Source organism: Mauremys reevesii, unplaced genomic scaffold, assembly GCF_016161935.1.
Source record: "Mauremys reevesii isolate NIE-2019 unplaced genomic scaffold, ASM1616193v1 Contig4, whole genome shotgun sequence".
In the NCBI taxonomy this organism is placed as follows: domain Eukaryota; kingdom Metazoa; phylum Chordata; order Testudines; family Geoemydidae; genus Mauremys; species Mauremys reevesii.
In genome coordinates, this window is record NW_024100851.1 from 280,579 (window position 1) to 298,794 (window position 18,216).

Below are 18,216 nucleotides of genomic sequence, written 5' to 3' on the forward strand. Positions count from 1 at the left end.
GGGGGTAAGACAGAGGGGATTGTAATGGGGCCCAGCGCACCCACGCACCAGGGATTGTTAAGGGTTGAAGGGACAGGGACACCCACACACACTGAGATCACGTCCTTGGAGGAACGCAAACCCTCCACAGAAGGACCTGGTCTGTTCCATGATGGCAGCCCAGCCTGGGTGAGTCAAAGTCTCTTTTTATACAGGCACGTCCCAGAGATCCTGACTAGGGGGGAGAGAGACACCCACCCCCAGAGATCCTTAATGGTCTGGGGTGCACCCACACACCAGGGATTCTTATGGGTGGGAGGAATGGAGACAGCCAGACACACTGAGATCACTTCCTCCCAGGAGCCTGGGCCAGACCGGGAGACACAGGCCCCCTTTACATATCTGCCAGACAACCTTCCTCCCACCCCCTCCACACAATGTTCTTATCTGGAGGTGAAGCCAGGGAAACCACATGGAGGATTCTTATCTGGGGAACGGGGGGGACCCACTTACCACCAGAGATTCTTAAGGGCAGGAGGAACAGGGACTCCCACCTCTGTGGCATGGGGGTGGGTCGCCTGCTGGGATCATCTGGGCATATTTCACCTCGTCAGTTCCCTGCCATTGCCTTGGGGGCCACTTGTTCGCTGCCTCTGGTACCCAGTTTAGCCTCCTTCCTGAGGGCTGAAACGCTTTGATCTATCTAAGGTCTGTGGGATCAATACGTGTCATGGTGTAATTCTGTATTATTCGGGGTCAGACTAGCTGAGCTAATGGCCCCTTCTGCCCTTAAACGCCATGAAAACATTTCCCTGGTTTCTCCTTGCGCCTGACAGACACCACGGTGAGGGGCCCGATAGAAGATCCTGGACACAGCGCTCTGGCTCTTACGTTACTTGGGGACGTCAGCGCTTTCCTAGCAAAGCTGCTGCTAAAGCGCTGGATTTGGGGAACGGTTCGGCTCCGATTCAGAGATCTGCCTGCGGGGTGTGAACCTGCCACGAGGAGCGGGAAACGCAACCAGCAACGGGAGGCGTTGGCTGAGCTCCAGGCTGCCCCTGTGTGGCCAACGCTTAGAACTGAGCAGGGGAGTTTGAAGCTGATGCTGGGAGGGAGCTGAACACGCAGGGCACGAAGGCCCCTGCGTGTAATGCTTGTTGGGTGGGCAGCTGAGCGTAGCTGATTGCCGGGGTTCAGGGCTGCACCCCGGGGTGCTGAGCAGGTGTCTGTGCTCAGGTTGGCCTTGCTATGCTGGTTTCTGGGAAGTTTGGGGCCACCAGTTCCCCCTAGGGAGAGGGGAGCCAGCCCAGGAAAGGAGGCTGGCAAAACTCTGGTACCAATTGGCAGTGGGACTGCCCCTGTGAAGAGCCGCTGCAGCCCCGCCAGGGAGAGCCAGTCTCTCTTTATGCAGCCCCCCCCCCCATTCCTCAGGACGAGGGTTGTGCTCAAAGATCTGTGCCCCGTGTTTTCACCTCCATGTGAAGCGCACAGTGCAAATAACCCTCAGCGCATCAGCTCAGTTCCAGGCCCCACTTCCACCCGCTCAGAGCGCAGAGCTCCCAGGCTGAGCCTGAAATTGGAAGCGGGAGACAATGTAACCAGCTGGGCTCTGTGGCTGGTGCCTGTGATCCCAGCTCCTGGGGAGGCTAAGACCAGCGGATCGCTTGAGCTCAGGAGTTCTGGGCTGCAGGGGGCTGTGGCGATCGGATGTCCACACTAAGTTCGGCATCAATATGGTGATTCCAGGGAAGCTTGGGGTCCCCAGGTTGCCTAAGGAGGGATAAACCATCCCCAGTCGGAAACGGAGCAGGTCAAAACTCCCGTGCCGATCAGTAGGGGGTCGCACCTGTGAATAGCCCCTGCAGTGTAGCCTGGGCAAGACAGTATGACCTGGTCTCTTTTTATACAGACACCCCCCGCAGAGCCTGCAGGGGGGATGGGAGCACCCACACGCTGGGGATTCTGACGTGGGGGGAGGGTCGCACCCAAGCAACACGGATCTTGAAAAGGGGAACAGAGACACCCACAGATCCTGGATGGGGGCAGGCAGGGGAAACCACACACTGGAGCTAGTTCATGGGGTGGGGGACAGAGACACCCACCAGAGATCCTGGATGGGAGCACCCACATGATGGGGATCTTGAACTGGGAGCAGGGAAGCATCATGTACCAGGGGTTCTGAAGGGGGAACAGGGACACCCACACACCAGGTGTCTTGCAGCAAGAGCTGCGGTCTTGATTTACACAGGGCAGTGATGGGGAATTAACCACGTCCCTTGCGGAGCTTGTTCCACTAGATGATTTGCCTCATTGTCAGGGCCGGCTTCAGGAAGTGCGGGGCCCAATTCGAACAGTTTCGATGGGGCCGGGGCAGGGATGACTAAAACAAAAAAACCCTTAAAAAAACCCCTTTCATTTCTTCCATGTATTATTTACTTTCCATTACTATATAAATAATAAAATTATCTATTACATACATTGCATCATATATTAATTAGCTGATTTGCACTTTCATATTAGGAAAATAATTTGTTTTGATAGTTCTCCAACTGATTTTCTTCACTGTTTATTTTATTAAAATTTATAAATATTTCTTTATTAATATAAAATTGCCCCCTCCTTCCCCCCCCCAGCGCCGCCCGGTCCCGTGGAAACAAACCCTCCTTCCCCAGCTGCTCCCCATCGAAACAAGGTTCAGGGGCGGGGGCAGGAAGACACGGCACACATGGGGTGACCAGATCACAGCAGTAAAATAAGACCTGCCCCCTCCCTGCTCAGCCCCACCATCACACCCCTCTTCACCCCCTAGCCCCCCCGCTGGCTTGCTGCATCCCTCCTAGTCAGTCCCTACCCACCACTCGCCTCCTTTCACCTTCTCCCTCCCCTGCCAGAAACCCCCATGCCCGCCCCTAGAGCCCCTGCTGGCTCACTGCTCGCCTCTTTGCCCACTCACCCCCTCACCCTTCCCCCTAAGTATAACGCCTCATTCAAAGCCCCAGGGGTCACTATATTACTGCACACAGCAGTCAATCAATGCAGTTGTAGATAAATCTCTGCATTATGCATTTTTGTATAACTTATATATCACTTTGTATTGAATCTTGGTAATATGTTATAACGGGCCCCTAAGGTAGTGTAATTAAGGTAAAAGAAAAATGTCTTTTTGCTAGAAGTAGAATAAGATCTTCCCCCCACGTTGTAATCAGTTGCCCTGTTGAATGGATGAGGTGTGATTGAGGAAGGTGTGGAAGGCAGCACCTCCAGACACCTGCAACCCTTGGAGAGGGGCTGGGAGCCAGACAGAGGAGAGCTTTGCCCAGGCTGAGTGGGACGGAGTTTGGGTGTTGGGTGCAGGCTCTGGGCTGGGGCACGGGGTGGGGTGCAGGAAGGGTGGAGGGGTGCAGGCTCTGGGAGGGAGTGCGGAGGGCTGGGTGCAGGCTCTGGGACAGAGTTTGGGGGCCGGAGAGGGGGTGGTGGGTGCTGGGAGGGGGAGGGGAGAGGACTGCCATCACACGTGGCTTCCTTCCTCCTCTGCTGCCCCTCACCATAGCCTCGGTGGGGAATGGGGCTGCCCCTTGCCCAGTGTTTGCAGGAGTGGTGGCTGGGGGGAAACCCAGTCAAACTCCGGTTTTACTCTTTCGTTGATGGGTCACTTTAACCCATTACACACCCTTTCCCGCCTCTCTCACCCCGGTTTTCTACTGGGCTTGTTTGATCTTTTCAGTGGAGCCAGATGAAAACCACAAACCCCAGCGAGAGCAACAGGCTGGAAGACTAGACTGAACCCACCACCCAGCCTAGTCCATCCCAGAGCCCAGGACTGAGGTCAAATGTCCCCCCACCCCCAGGCCACCTGCTTCCACTCCTGGCCTCTCCCAGCGCTGCCAGCGATTCTGTATGGCTGCATCAGGCAGGATTTCAATGCCCCCCCCTGCTAAATTCACCCCTGATTTGCAACCACTCTGCACCAATAGCACCTCCCTTCCCTGCCCTAGAGCTGCTGGATAGCTAGAAAGCTGATCTGGGCATTTGATTGATCTGGAATATTATCATGCCCCCCCCTCAAAAAACCCTTAATATCCACAGAGCTTTGAGGGGGGAATAGCCCCTCCACCAAGCCGGTCTAATTTATTGTTGTAGGGCAAATGAAGGCGCCATAGTTTAATGGAAATATTCAGCCCCTACAGCGATCTTGCAGCAGGGAAAGCAGAGTTGATGGGAAGGGAACTGGTCTGGATAGGAGCCCCAGTCCCCTTCCTTTGCAAAATAATTTGGAGAGGGGAATCAGATCACTCCATGCCTCAGTTTCCCCTCTTGCCAGGAAGGTGGGGGATAAGTCTCAGCCTGCCGTGTTGCAGACCTTTTGCATTCTCCCCTCTTGATGTATTTGGTTTCCTCCTCAAACCTCCCTCTCTCTCTCACCTGGAGTTCACAGCACTAAGTACCGGCTCAGGGCTTTTTTCCTGGGTTATATGATCCCGACTTTAGTTTTGAACCAGACACAGGCAGGCACCAACTCACCCTCAAACAGCAACACCACGAAAACCACAACACCAGCCCAATATTACAACCCTGCGGGGAATCACAGGGTCAAACACTCACGGCTGGAAGCCCCAGCAGCTGCTCAGGTGAGTGAGGTCACGGCAGAGATTCCTGTCTCCCACCGGACCAGAAGCTCCCTCGGCGTCTCCTCCAGGTGAGTGATGGGGGGAGGGGAGGGGAAGGAAGGCTGCAAAGCACATGTGCCTTCCCCCCCCTCCCCCCTCCTGACCTGCAACACCCAGGCGGCTGCCTCTGCCTCAGCCGGCCAGGGTCTCTCGTTGCCTAGCAACAACAGCTGCTGCTTCCGGGAGACGCTGCCGGCGCGGGGCCCTCTCAGGCGCGGGGCCCAATTCGGGGGAATCGGGCAAATCGGCCTAAAGCCGGCCCTGTGCTCAACACTACGAGTTTATATCGAATTGAGCAGCGTTAAATCGCATTAACCCTGCACCTGTCCACACAACGAAGCCCTTTATATCCATATAAAGGGCTCTTAATACCGGTATCTGTACTCCTCCCCGACGAGGGGAGTAGCGCTGAAATCGGTATTGCCATGTCGGATTAGGGTTAGTGTGGCCGCAATTCAATGGTATTGGCCTCCGGGTGCTATCCCACAGTGCACCATTGTGACCGCTCTGGACAGCAATCTGAACTTGGATGCACTGGCCAGGTTGACAGGAAAAGCCCTGCGAACTTTTGAATTTAATTTCCTGTTTGCCCAGCGTGGAGCACTGATCAGCACAGGTGACCATGAAGTCCCAGAATCAAAAAAGAGCTCCAGCATGGACCGTATGGGAGATACTGAAACTGATCTCTGTATGGGGAGCTGAATCTGTTCTATCAGAAATCGGTTCCAAAAGACAAAATGCCAAAGCATTTGAAAAAATCTCCAAGGCTATGATAGACAGAGGCCACAACAGGGACTCAATACAGTGCTGAAACTTAAGGAGCTGAGACAAGCGTACCAGAAAGCCAAAGAATGAAATGGACGCTCACGGAGGGAGGGGCGACTGACGTCTGTAGCTATCCCACAGTTCCCGCACTCTCTGAAAACCATTTCAATTCTTGGCTGAGTTCCCAAAGCCTGAAGGGTCAAAAACATTGTTGCGGGTGGTTCAGGGTATATGTCGTCCCCCCCCTCTCCCCCCTCCTGTGAAAGCAAAGGGGAAAAAATCATTTCTTGCCTTTTTTCAATGTCACCGTATGTCTACTGGATGCTGCTGTCAGACGCGGTGCTGCAGCGCTACACAGCAGCATCCCCTTCCCTTCCCTTCCCTTCCCTTCCAGACAGCAGACGGTACAGTAGGACTGGTATCAGTCATCGTCATCCCGTGAGTGCTCCTGGCTGGCCTCGGTGTGGTCGCCCAGGGGCGCCTGGGCAAAAATGGGAATGACTCCCAGGTCATTCTCTTCTTTAAGCTTTGTCTAATGGAGATTCAGTCCTGCCTGCAATATCATAGCAGCTGGAGGCTGCCCTCCCCTCCCGCCTTTGAGCTCTACTTGCAGAGGCAATAAAGTCAGTGTTGTTTCAAATTCCTGCATTCTTTATTACTTCATCACACAAATGGGTGGATAACTGCCACAGTAGCGCAGGAGGGGTGGGGGAGGAGGGAAGCAATGGGTGGGGTTGTTGCAGGGGCACTCCCTAGAATGGCATGCAGCTCATCATTTCTGTGGGGTGTCTGGGGCTCTGACCTGGAGCGGCCATTTGCCTCTCTGGTTCTTTAGTAGGCTTGCCCGATAGTCCAGACAGGACTGACTCTCCCTTTAGACAAAACTTAAGGAAGGGAATGACCTGGGGAGTCATTCCCATTTTTGTCCATGCACACCTGGCCAATCTCACTGAGGCCAGCCAGGAGCACCCATGACAGCAACAAACGGTACAGTATAACTGGCAATTGTCATTGTCAAGTTGCAAAGCAGCAGATGGGACAGTATGGCTGGTAACCATCTTTGCTATAAGAACAGGAGTACTTGTGGCACCTTAAAGACTAACAAATTTATTTTAGCATGAGCTTTCGTGAGCTACAGCTCACTTCTTCGGATGCATAGAATGGAACATACAGACAGGAGATATTTATACATACAGAGAACATGAAAAGGTGGAAGTATGCATAACAACAGGAAAAGTCTAATCAATTGAGATGAGCTATCATTAGCAGGAGGAAAAAAAACTTTTTGAAGTGATAATTAAGATGGCCCATAGAAGGTGTGAGGAGAACTTAACATAGGGAGATAGATTCAATTAGTGTAATGACCCAACCATTCCCAACTTGCAAAAGGCAAGGGGATGCTGCTGTGTAGCGCTGCAGTACCGCGTCTGTCAGCACCATCCAGTAGACATATGGTGATAGTGAAAAAAGGCTGAACGGGCTCCATGGTTGCCATGCTATGGCGTGTGCCTGGGCAATCCAGGGAAAAGGGAGCAAAATGATTGTCTGCCATTGCTTTCACAGAGGGAGGATTGACTGACGACATTTACCCAGCATCACCCACGACACTGTTTTTGCCCCATCAGGCGTTGGGATCTCAATCCAGAATTCCAATGGGCGGGAGAGACTGCAGAAACTATGGGATAGCTATGGGATAGCTACCCACAGTGCAACGGTCCAGAAATTGACGCTAGCCTTAGTACATGGATGCACACCGCCGAATTAATGTGCTTAGTGGGGCCGCGTGCACTCGACTTTATACAATCTGTTTCCAAAAACTGGTTTCTGTAAAATTGGAATAATCCCATAGTGTAGACATACCCTGTGATTAACAACTTTGGTGGCTAATTGAAAGGCTGATGGTTCAAACCCAAGTGAAGATGGAGGTGGGTTTTTTTTAGTGATGAGAATCCAGTACATTTTAACAGGCAGAAAATCTCCTCAATGCTACTCTAGCCTCATTAGACAAGCATAAGGAGCATTTTTGCCAGATGCACTGGTGGTATAGTGGTGAGCATAGCTGCCTTCCAAGTAGTTAATCTGGGTTCAATTCCCAGCCAATACAGAGATATGATGTTTTCTCCCCTGGGAATTGGTTTAATTTCAGTCACATTGTATCAGTTTAGCAATGGAATGAGAGAATCAATGTCCTGCAGGTCATTCAACACACAACGGAGGAAGAAAGGGGCGGGACTATACAATGAGCTGTTGGAGTTATCCTGGTATTACAATGTTTGGTTTATTTTTTAAAAAAACTTCCTTTACTTCCCTCTCCCTTTTAGACTCAGAGCCTTTAAGGTCAGAAGGGACCAGTGTGATCATCTAGTCCGACCTGCTGCACCTTGCAGGCCAAAAGACCCCACCCACCCACTCCTGTAATAGACCCGGGAGGGGAGGCAGCTCTGTGCACTGCCCCTACCCCAGGCAGCACATGGAGGCCCTCTGCTCCCCTCCCCCAATGGGTGTGCAGAGATGTGCCAACAGCAGTAGGGTGGCTCCCTGCCCACTCTGCCTCCGTCCCTCCGTGCCACTCCCAGAAGTGGCCGGCATGTCCCCATCCCCGGGGCGGGGAGAGTGTCTCCATTCATTGCCCCTGCCCCGAGTACCAACTCTGCAGCGGCCATTGGCCAGGAACTGCAGCCAATGGGAGCTCTGGGGGCGGTGCCTGCAGGCAGCGGTGCACAGAGACCCCCTGGCACGGCCCAGCTAGGAGCTGCTGCCAGAGGGTTGTGTGTACCGGTCACTTTGGGAGCTGCACTGCCCGGGGTAAGCGCCACCTCTCCTGCACCCCAACCCCCTCCCCCAGCGCAGAGCCAGCACCCCACACCCAAATTTCCTCACAGAGCTTTGCTTGTCTTCCTTTCACCCAGAACCGTCTTTCTTCTCCTGGGCTGCAAGTAACCATCCCTGGGAAGCCAAGAGGCAGGCACAGGATTCTACCTCCCAGCAGCCAACCGCACCTCCCCAGGCTTTGCAGAACGACTGGTGACGCTCTACTAACCCCACTTAGCCGCACTGAGGCACTTAGCTTCTTCCTCAGCTCGACTTTCCTCTTTTGCCCCATTCCTGCCTCACTTCCTCCTTTGGCAAGTCACACAAAGGAGGCCAGCAGCAAGAGCCGGCTGCCATTGGCCAACCTCCAAGTGCAGAGGAGACCAAGCCACAAGGCTTCAAAAGGTGACCAGCCTAGATCCACTAGCTTTCCCCTGCTGATACCAAGGCTTTTTCTCAGCTCATTTCACCACCCTCTGCCCTGCAGGGGTTGAGTTTATCGTAGGTGTTACCCAAAATTGGGCCAGCTAGTAAGCGTAGGGAGCACTAATGACCCACCAGAGTTTGGCAGAAAGCAGCACATTTATTATACTGACAGCTAAGCTCAAAAGAAGAAGTGGGGGGTGTCACACTCACACTTGTATACTCACGCTCCCTGGACAGGCACAGCACTGGAGATGTCAGGATTCGGCAAGGTAAGTGTCCCACAGCGCAGCTATGGATGGTGTGATGAAGGTAAATCTTCCTGAGGCACAATGAAATACAACGCAGAGAACCACTGGCCAGACGGTCCGGGCGAAGGGTATTCACTGGAGGTACAAGCTTGTGAGTGCTCTCCTGAGCACAGGGTCCCTTCCCCTTTTAAGGGCCTGCACCTCATGGCCTGCGACTAGAGATGACTTGGCTGCATCTGGTTGGTCACACTCCACCTTGGGCAGTGTCCATGCTCTGGGTGTGTGAGTGCTGCCTAATTAGCGTCCCAGACACCTTGTCTACCTGGGAGCTCTTCTGCTCTTCAACCAGCCCATTCATCCCACCAGCATTCCAGGAGGGAGCAGGAGGGGGAAATCCACTTCACAGGCATTCAGAGAGGGACAGGAGACAAAAGTGGGAGCAGGGGAAGTATAAGAGACCTTTTGAGCATAGAAATCACTGCTGCTCCTACAACAGCAGGGACAGGCCAGTAGGAGCTGGGAAAAACAAACCAGCATGTTTCTGCCTGGTTTCGAACCAGGGACCTTTTGTGTGTTAGGCAAACGTGATAACCACTACACTACAGAAACTCTGTCATAGGTAACTGCCTCTCCCTTCAGAAGAACATAAGAATGGCCATACTGGGTCAGACCAAAGGTCCATCCAACCCCGCATCCTATCTGCCAACAGTGGCCAATGCCTGGTGCCCCAGAGGGACTGAACCTAACAGGTAATGACCAAATGATCTCTCTTCTGCCATCCATCTCCACCCTCTGACAAACAGAAACTAGGGACACCATTCCTTACCCATCCTGGCTAATAGCCATTCATGGATTTAACCTCCATTCTTTATCTGCAAAAAGAAAGAGGAGTACTTGTGGCACCTTAGAGACTTACAAATTTATTTGAGCATAAGCTTTTGTGGGCTAAAACCCACTTCATCAGATGCATGCAGTGGAAAATGCAGCAGGAAGATATATACACAGAGAACATGAGAAAATGGGTGTTGCCATACACACTATAACAAGAGTGAGCAGTTAAGGTGAGCTATTATCAGCAGGAGAAAATAACCTTTTGTAGTGATTATTGGGATGGACCATTTGCAACAGTTGACAGGAAGGTGTGAGTAACAGTAGGGGGACAAATAAACATGGGGAAATAGTTTGACTTTGTGTAATGACCCATCCACTCCCAGTCTTTATTCAAGCCTAATTTAATGGTGTCCACTTTGCAAATTAATTCCACTTCAGCAGTCTCTCGTGGGAGTCGGGTTTGAAGATTATTTGTTGTAATATTGTGACTTTTAGGTCTGTAAATGAGTGACCAGAGAAACTGAAGTGTTCTCCAACTGATTTTTGAATGTTATAATTCTTGACATGTGATTTATGTCCATTTATTCTTTTACGTAGCGACTGTCTGGTTTGGCCAATGTACATGGCAGAGGGGCATTACTGGCACATAATAGCATATATCACATTGGTAGATGTGCAGGTGAACGAGCCTCTGATAGTGTGGCCGATGTGATTAGGTCCTATGATGGTGTCCCCTGAATAGATATGTGGACAGAGTTGGCAACGGGCTTTGTTGCAAGGATAGGTTCCTGGGTTAGTGTTTTTTGTTGTGTGGTTGCTGGTAAGTATTTGCTTCAGGTTGGGGGGCTGTCTGTAAGCAAGGACTGGCCTGTCTCCCAAGATCTGTGAGAGTGAGGGATAGGTTGTAGATCCTTGATGATGCACTGGAGAGGTTTCAGTTGGGGGCTGAAGGTGACGGCTAGTGAACATAAGAACATAAGAACGGCCGTACCGGGTCAGACCAAAGGTCCATCTAGCCCAGTATCTGTCTACCGACAGTGGCCAATGCCAGGTGCCCCTGAGGGAGTGAACCTAACAGGCAATGATCAAGTGATCTCTCTCCTGCCATCCATCTCCATCCTCTGACGAACAGAGGCTAGGGACACCATTCTTACCCATCCTGGCTAATAGCCATTTATGGACTTAGCCACCATGAATTTATCCAGTCCCCTTTTAAACATTGTTATAGTCCTAGCCTTCACAACCTCCTCAGGTAAGGAGTTCCACAAGTTGACTGTGCGCTGCGTGAAGAAGAACTTCCTTTTATTTGTTTTAAACCTGCTGCCTATTAATTTCATTTGGTGACCCCTAGTTCTTGTATTATGGGAATAAGTAAATAACTTTTCCTTATCCACTTTCTCAACATCACTCATGATTTTATATACCTCTATCATGTCCCCCCTTAGTCTCCTCTTTTCCAAACTGAAGAGTCCTAGCCTCTTTAATCTTTCCTCATATGGGACCCTCTCTAAACCCCTAATCATTTTAGTTGCCCTTTTCTGAACCTTTTCTAGTGCTAGAATATCTTTTTTGAGGTGAGGAGACCACATCTGTACACAGTATTCGAGATGTGGGCATACCATGGATTTATATAAGGGCAATAATATATTCTCAGTCTTATTCTCTATCCCCTTTTTAATGATTCCTAACATCCTGTTTGCTTTTTTGACCGCCTCTGCACACTGCGTGGACATCTTCAGAGAACTATCCATGATAACTCCAAGATCTTTTTCCTGACTCATTGTAGCTAAATTAGCCCCCATCATGTTGTATGTATAGTTGGGGTTATTTTTTCCAACGTGCATTACTTTACATTTATCCACATTAAATTTCATTTGCCATTTTGTTGCCCAATCACTTAGTTTTGTGAGATCTTTTTGAAGTTCTTCACAATCTGCTTTGGTCTTAACTATCTTGAGTAGTTTAGTATCATCTGCAGACTTTGCCACCTCACTGTTTACCCCTTTCTCCAGATCATTTATGAATAAATTGAATAGGATTGGTCCGAGGACTGACCCTTGGGGAACACCACTAGTTACCCCTCTCCATTCTGAGAATTTACCATTAATTCCTACCCTTTGTTCCCTGTCCTTTAACCAGTTCTCAGTCCATGAAAGGACCTTTCCTTTTATCCCATGACAGCTTAATTTACGTAAGAGCCTTTGGTGAGGGACCTTGTCAAAGGCTTTCTGGAAATCTAAGTACACTATGTCCACTGGATCCCCCTTGTCCACATGTTTGTTGACCCCTTCAAAGAACTCTAATAGATTAGTAAGACACGATTTCCCTTTACAGAAACCATGTTGACTATTGCTCAAGAGTTTATGTTTTTCTATGTGTCTGACAATTTTATTCTTTACTATTGTTTCAACTAATTTGCCCGGTACCGACGTTAGACTTACCGGTCTGTAATTGCCAGGATCACCCCTAGAGCCCTTTTTAAATATTGGCGTTACATTAGCTAACTTCCAGTCATTGGGTACCGAAGCCGATTTAAAGGACAGGTTACAAACCTTGGTTAATAGTTCCACAACTTCACATTTGAGTTCTTTCAGAACTCTTGGGTGAATGCCATCTGGTCCCGGTGACTTGTTAATGTTGAGTTTATCAATTAATTCCAAAACCTCCTCTAGTGACACTTCAATCTGTGACAGTTCCTCAGATTTGTCACCTACAAAAGCCAGCTCAGGTTTGGGAATCTCCTAACATCCTCAGCCGTGAAGACTGAAGCAAAGAATCCATTTAGTTTCTCCGCAATGACTTTATCATCTTTAAGCGCTCCTTTTGTATTTTCATCGTCAAGGGGCCCCACTGGTTGTTTAGCAGGCTTCCTGCTTCTGATGTACTTAAAAAACATTTTGTTATTACCTTTGGAGTTTTTGGCTAGCCGTTCTTCAAACTCCTCTTTGGCTTTTCTTATTACACTCTTGCACTTAATTTGGCAGTGTTTGTGCTCCTTTCTATTTGCCTCACTGGGATTTGACTTCCACTTTTTAAAGGAAGTCTTTTTATCTCTCACTGCTTCTTTTACATGGTTGTTAAGCCACGGTGGCTCTTTTTTAGTTCTTTTACTGTTTTTCTTAATTTGGGGTATACATTGAAGTTGGGCCTCTATCATGGTGTCTTTAAAAAGGGCCCACGCAACTTGCAGGGATTTCACTTTAGTCACTGTACCTTTTAACTTCTGTTTAACTAACCCCCTCATTTTTGTATAGTTCCCCCTTTTGAAATTAAAGGCCACAGTGTTGGGCAGTTGAGATGTTCTTCCCACCACAGGGATGTTGAATGCTATTGTATTATGGTCACTATTTCCAAGCAGTCCTGCTATAGTTACCTCTTGGACCAGCTCCTGCGCTCCACTCAGGATTAAATCTAGAGTCGCCTCTCCCCTTGTGGGTTCCCGTACCAGCTGCTCCATGAAGCAGTCATTTAAAGTATCGAGAAATTTTATCTCTGCATTTCGTCCTGAAGTGAAATGTTCCCAGTCAATATGGGGATAATTGAAATCCCCCACTATTATTGGGTTCTTAATTTTGATAGCCTCTCTAATTTCCCTTAGCATTTCATCATCACTATTATTGTCCTGGTCAGGTGGTCGATAATAGATCCCTACTGTTATATTTATACTAGAGCATGAAATTTCTATCCATAGAGACTCTATGGAACCTGTGGATTCGTTTAAGATTTTTACTTCATTTGAATCTACACTTTCTTTAACATATAGTGCCACTCCTCCCGCTGCACGGCCTGTTCTGTCCTTCCGATATATTTTGTACCCCGGAATGATTGTGTCCCATTGATTGCTCTCAGTCCACCAGGTTTCTGTGATGCCTATTATATCTATATCCTCCTTTATCACAAGGCACTCTAGTTCACCCATCTTATTATTTAGACTTCTGGCATTTGTGTACAAGCACTTTAAAAACTTGTCCCTGTTTATTAGCCTGCCTTTTTCTGATGTGCCAGATTCTTTTTTATGTGACTGTTTATCATCTGATCTGGCCCTTACATTATACTTCTCATTCCTCTGCTCCTGACTATAACCCGGAGATTCTGTATCATCAGACTCTCCCCTAAGAGAAGTCTGTGTCCGATCCACACGCTCTTCTGCAGCAGTCGGCTTTCCCCCATCTTCTAGTTTAAAAACTGCTCTACAACCTTTTTAATATTTAGTGCCAGCAGTCTGGTTCCACTTAGGTTTAGGTGGAGCCCATCTCTCCTGTATAGGCTCCTCCCATCCCAGAAGTTTCCCCAGTTCCTAATGAACGTGAACCCCTCCTCTCTACACCATCGTCTCATCCACGCATTGAGACTCTGAAGCTCTGCCTGCCTACCTGGCCCTGCGCGTGGAACTGGGAGCATTTCTGAAAATGCCACCATAGAGGTCCTGGATTTCAGTCTCTTCCCTAGCAGCCTAAATTTGGCTTCCAGGACATCTCTCTTACCCTTCCCTATGTCATTGGTACCTACATGTACCACGACCACCGGCTCCTCCCCAGCACTACACATAAGTCTATCTAGATGCCTCGAGAGATCCGCAACCTTCGCACCAGGCAGGCAAGTCACCATACGGTTCTCCCGGTCATCACAGACCCAGCTATCTACATTTCTAATAATCGAATCTCCCATTACTAACACCTGCCTTTTCCTAGAAACTGGAGTTCCCTCCCCCGGAGAGGCAACCTCAGTGTGAGAGGCAACCCCAGCACCATCTGGAAGGAGGGTCCCAACTACGGGAAGGTTTCCCTCTGCTCCCATTGACTGCTCTACTTCCCTGGGCCCTTCTTCCTCCTCAACAGCACAGGAGCTGTCTAAGCAGAGGTGGGACAATTCTACAGTGTCCCGGAAAGCCTCATCAACATACCTCTCTGCCTCTCTCAGCTCCTCCAGTTCCGCCACCCTGGCCTCCAAAGTCCGTACATGGTCTCTGAGGGTCAGGAGCTCCTTGCACCGACTGCACACATATGCCACCCGCCCACAGGGCAGGTAATCATACATGCGACAGTCAGTGCAATAAACTGGATAGCCCCCACTCTGCTGCTGGGCTTCTGCCTGCATTGTCTCCTAGTTAGTGAAAGGGTGGTTTACGGAAAGTAGTTTTGGAATGTGGTTCGGTTTATAGGTTTGGGGGGGGCACGGGGAAGGGGTTAGGGCTGGCGAGGAGTTCCCACTCCCTTCCCACTCCCCTGCCAAACTCCCTTGCGAAACTCCCTGTTAGCAGCCCCTGGTCGCTTGTGCACGGCTTTATAAAGCCCTGGCCTGAGTGAATGCCCCGCCCACTGATTAAGGCTCAGCCAATTACCAGAGGCTTCGAGCTTTCAAACCTGCCTCCAACTGCCAGCCAGAGCACACGGTCCCTCAAACAACCAAACAAACAAACAGACTGACAAACACAAGCTCAGCACACAGCAAGTAACCCCCAAACACAAACAAACACACACTACAGACAGTCACTTACCCCACAGATGCTGTATTAGCTCCTCCTTCACCTGGAGAACTCCCTTGCGAAACTCCCTGTTAGCAGCCCCTGTTCGCAAAGCTCTGTGGGGTTCTGTTACTTTCTTTGTTGGGCCTGTCCTGTAGTAGGTGATTTCTGGGTACTCTTCTGGCTCTGACAATCTGTTTTTTCACTTCAGCAGGTGGGTATTGTAGTTGTAAGAACAGCTGATAGAGATCTTGTAGGTGTTTGTCTCTATCTGAGGGGTTGGAGCAAATGCAGTTGTATCTTAGAGCTTGGCTGTAGACAATGGATTGTGTGGTGTGCTCTGGTGAAAGCTAGAGGCATGTAGGTAAGTATAATGGTCAGTAGGTTTACGGTATAGGGTGGTGTTTATGTGACCATCGCTTATTAGCACTGTAGTGTCTAGGAAGTGGATTTCTTGTGTGGACTGGTTCAGGCTGAGGTTGATGGTGGGATGGAAATTGTTGAAATCATGGTGGAATTCCTCAAGGGTTTTCTTTTCTATGGGTCCAGATGATGAAGATGTCATCAGTGTAGCGCAAGTAGAGTAGGGGCATTAGGGGATGAGAGCTGAGGAAGTGTTGTTCTAAGTCAGCCATAAAAATGTTGGCATACTGTGGGGCCATGCGGGTACCCATAGCAGTGCTGCTGACTTGAAGGTATACATTGTCCCCAAATCTGGTATGAGTGAGGACAAAGTCACAAAGTTCAGCCACCAGGTTTGCCGTGACATTATCGGGGATACTGTTCCTGACGGCTCGTAGTCCATCTTTGTGTGGAATGTTGGTGTAGAGGGCTTTTTGGCCTGCTGCTTTTCTGTCTGGGAGGTTTTTGTCAGCCCTGGCACACAAAAAGGGCATCATTGCGAGCGCCCACGAAGGCAAGATGAATTTTTGCCTGCCATGCTCAGCTTGACTTGCTTCCTCACCCCATTCCTGCCTTAGATCCTGGGTCGCCTGGTGGCTGAAGTTGGTCCATTGTCTCAAGCGGTGCCAGAGCCTGACACAGTGCCCCGGGCCGCCTTTGCTCTGCACATGCCGGCCGTGCACATTTGCAAATACTTTAAAGCTCCTGTCAGTAAGTTCTGGGGACAGTTGCTCACCTTCAGAGGAAGCTCCTTAAAATTGGCCTGTCTCACCCAGTGGTACATTGACCTCTGTTCAGACTGAGTCAAAAGGGGGTGGGGCTCGCCACTGTGGCCGCCGCTGCTGTGAGGGTGGCCACTGTTGCGGATGAAGCCATCCTGGAAGCACCTTCCACCTAGCCACCCACTGAAAATCGTGTAGGGTGTAAGGTGTGGGTAGAAGAACACTAGGAGGGGGCCTCCCCCTTCCCCCACCATTCGCCATCCCATACCCGGTGCTACACCCAGTGGGGCAAAAAGAAAATACGGCCATATCGGAAGAGTCAGTTGCATTCTTTATGGTTACCCTGCCATTCCCCTCGGGTCTGACCTGCTCTCCAGCTCAGCCACCACTGAAAATTGAAACACAAAACAGTAGAGCCGTACAAGGCTTCAAAGCCCACCAGGCCCAACCGCTCTTCTAATACGGCAGAAAAGCCGAACTTCTCCTGACTAGGTAGGGACGTCCTAGTGCCCCACAAGAAGTGGAAGGCCATCGTGTTCAGTCTCAGTAGCACTCGTGGAGCAGGGGGAAATACCTGGCTGAGGAAATTCCCCACAGATGGGTCTTGAGCATCACAACTTTGTAGGTAATGACAAGGTCCACTTACGCCACCGGCTGAGCCACTCCTCACAGGCCAGCAACCATTTCTCCCAGTTCGCGTTCCCCACCTCAACCCCAACCGAACGCTAGAAGGCCCAGCCATCAACCTGCCCACTCTTGCAGCCCTCCTCTTCCACCCTGACTGATAGGGAGGATTATTAAGCCTCCCTCCCTTAGGCCCTTCAGCATCCCTGGGGAAAGACACCGCCCAAGTGACTTTGGGCCAGTAGGTCAACCAATAGGGCTGCCTCCCAGGCCAGGCTGCAGCCCAGCTTCAGGACTCAGAGGAAATGGAGCTCACATCCCTACCTACAGGACTCCAGGCACGGCCAGGCTTCTGGATCAAACATCCCCTCTTGTGCTCAAGTCACAACAGCTAGCGGGCAAAAGACAGGCTTTCATGGCATTGGAGAAAGCAAGATAGAGCCTTGGAAGAGCCCTTCTATCTGCAGCAGGATTAGCCTGTGTCAGTGATTAATGAGGTGGATCTAGTTGTAGATTGTTATTCATTCCGCACCTTGACAATTCACACAGTCCCTTTCCCACTCAAATCCCCAGCACCTCAGTGATCCTGGTAGCAGGGGTTGGGGCCTGAGATTTTCAGGGTCCTTTTTACCCTCCACCTGGAGTGAACTCAGCTTTTCCCCCATCCCAGACTATCCATGAAATAACAACAGGAGCATAAAGAAAGAGGGGAGGGAACATCTCACGGCCAGGGCTGGATGTGCCCAGGGCCCCCTGCTTGTCCATTGTTTCCATGGAATTTGGCCCCCTGCTTTGCACAAGGGACAGAGAAAGATCTTGCTGTTCCTGTGTCTGTGCAAAGAAAATTGTGCTTCTGTATGAAAGAGAGGAGGGAAATGGCCCCATGGTGGGACAGTATTCTCAGGATTAAGACCTAAGAACTCAGGCTGAGAACTGATTTAACTCCACTCATCTGGGATTTAACAAATTGTCTTCCATGGAGCAGGGCCAGTTCCAGTGTTTTTGCCACCCCAAGTGGAAAAAAAATAAAAAGCTGCAATCAATGGCAGCTCAACCTCTGCTGCTTTTGGCCAAAAGTCCTTCCCTCTGAGAGGGACGAAATGCTGCTGAAGCCTCCCCTTTCCATTGGCCGCCCCAGGCACCTGCTTGCTGGGCTGGTGCCTGGAGCCGGCCCTGCCATGGAGACACTGGGAAGATGGGGGAATCAGGAAAACACCACGGATTCATTTATGTTGTAAGTGAAGAATAACAAAAACAGTTCTGGTTTAAAATCACTT

The 18,216-nt window shown here is 50.2% G+C and overlaps 1 non-coding gene across 1 annotated transcript; it reads right to left on the reverse strand.

Annotated features, from left to right (window-relative positions):
• Positions 1-9,432: 9,432 nt before the first annotated feature.
• On the reverse strand, positions 9,433-9,505 carry TRNAV-AAC. The gene has a single exon. It is a non-coding gene; the product is annotated as a tRNA-Val (tRNA).
• Between the last annotated feature and the right edge of the window lie 8,711 nt (positions 9,506-18,216).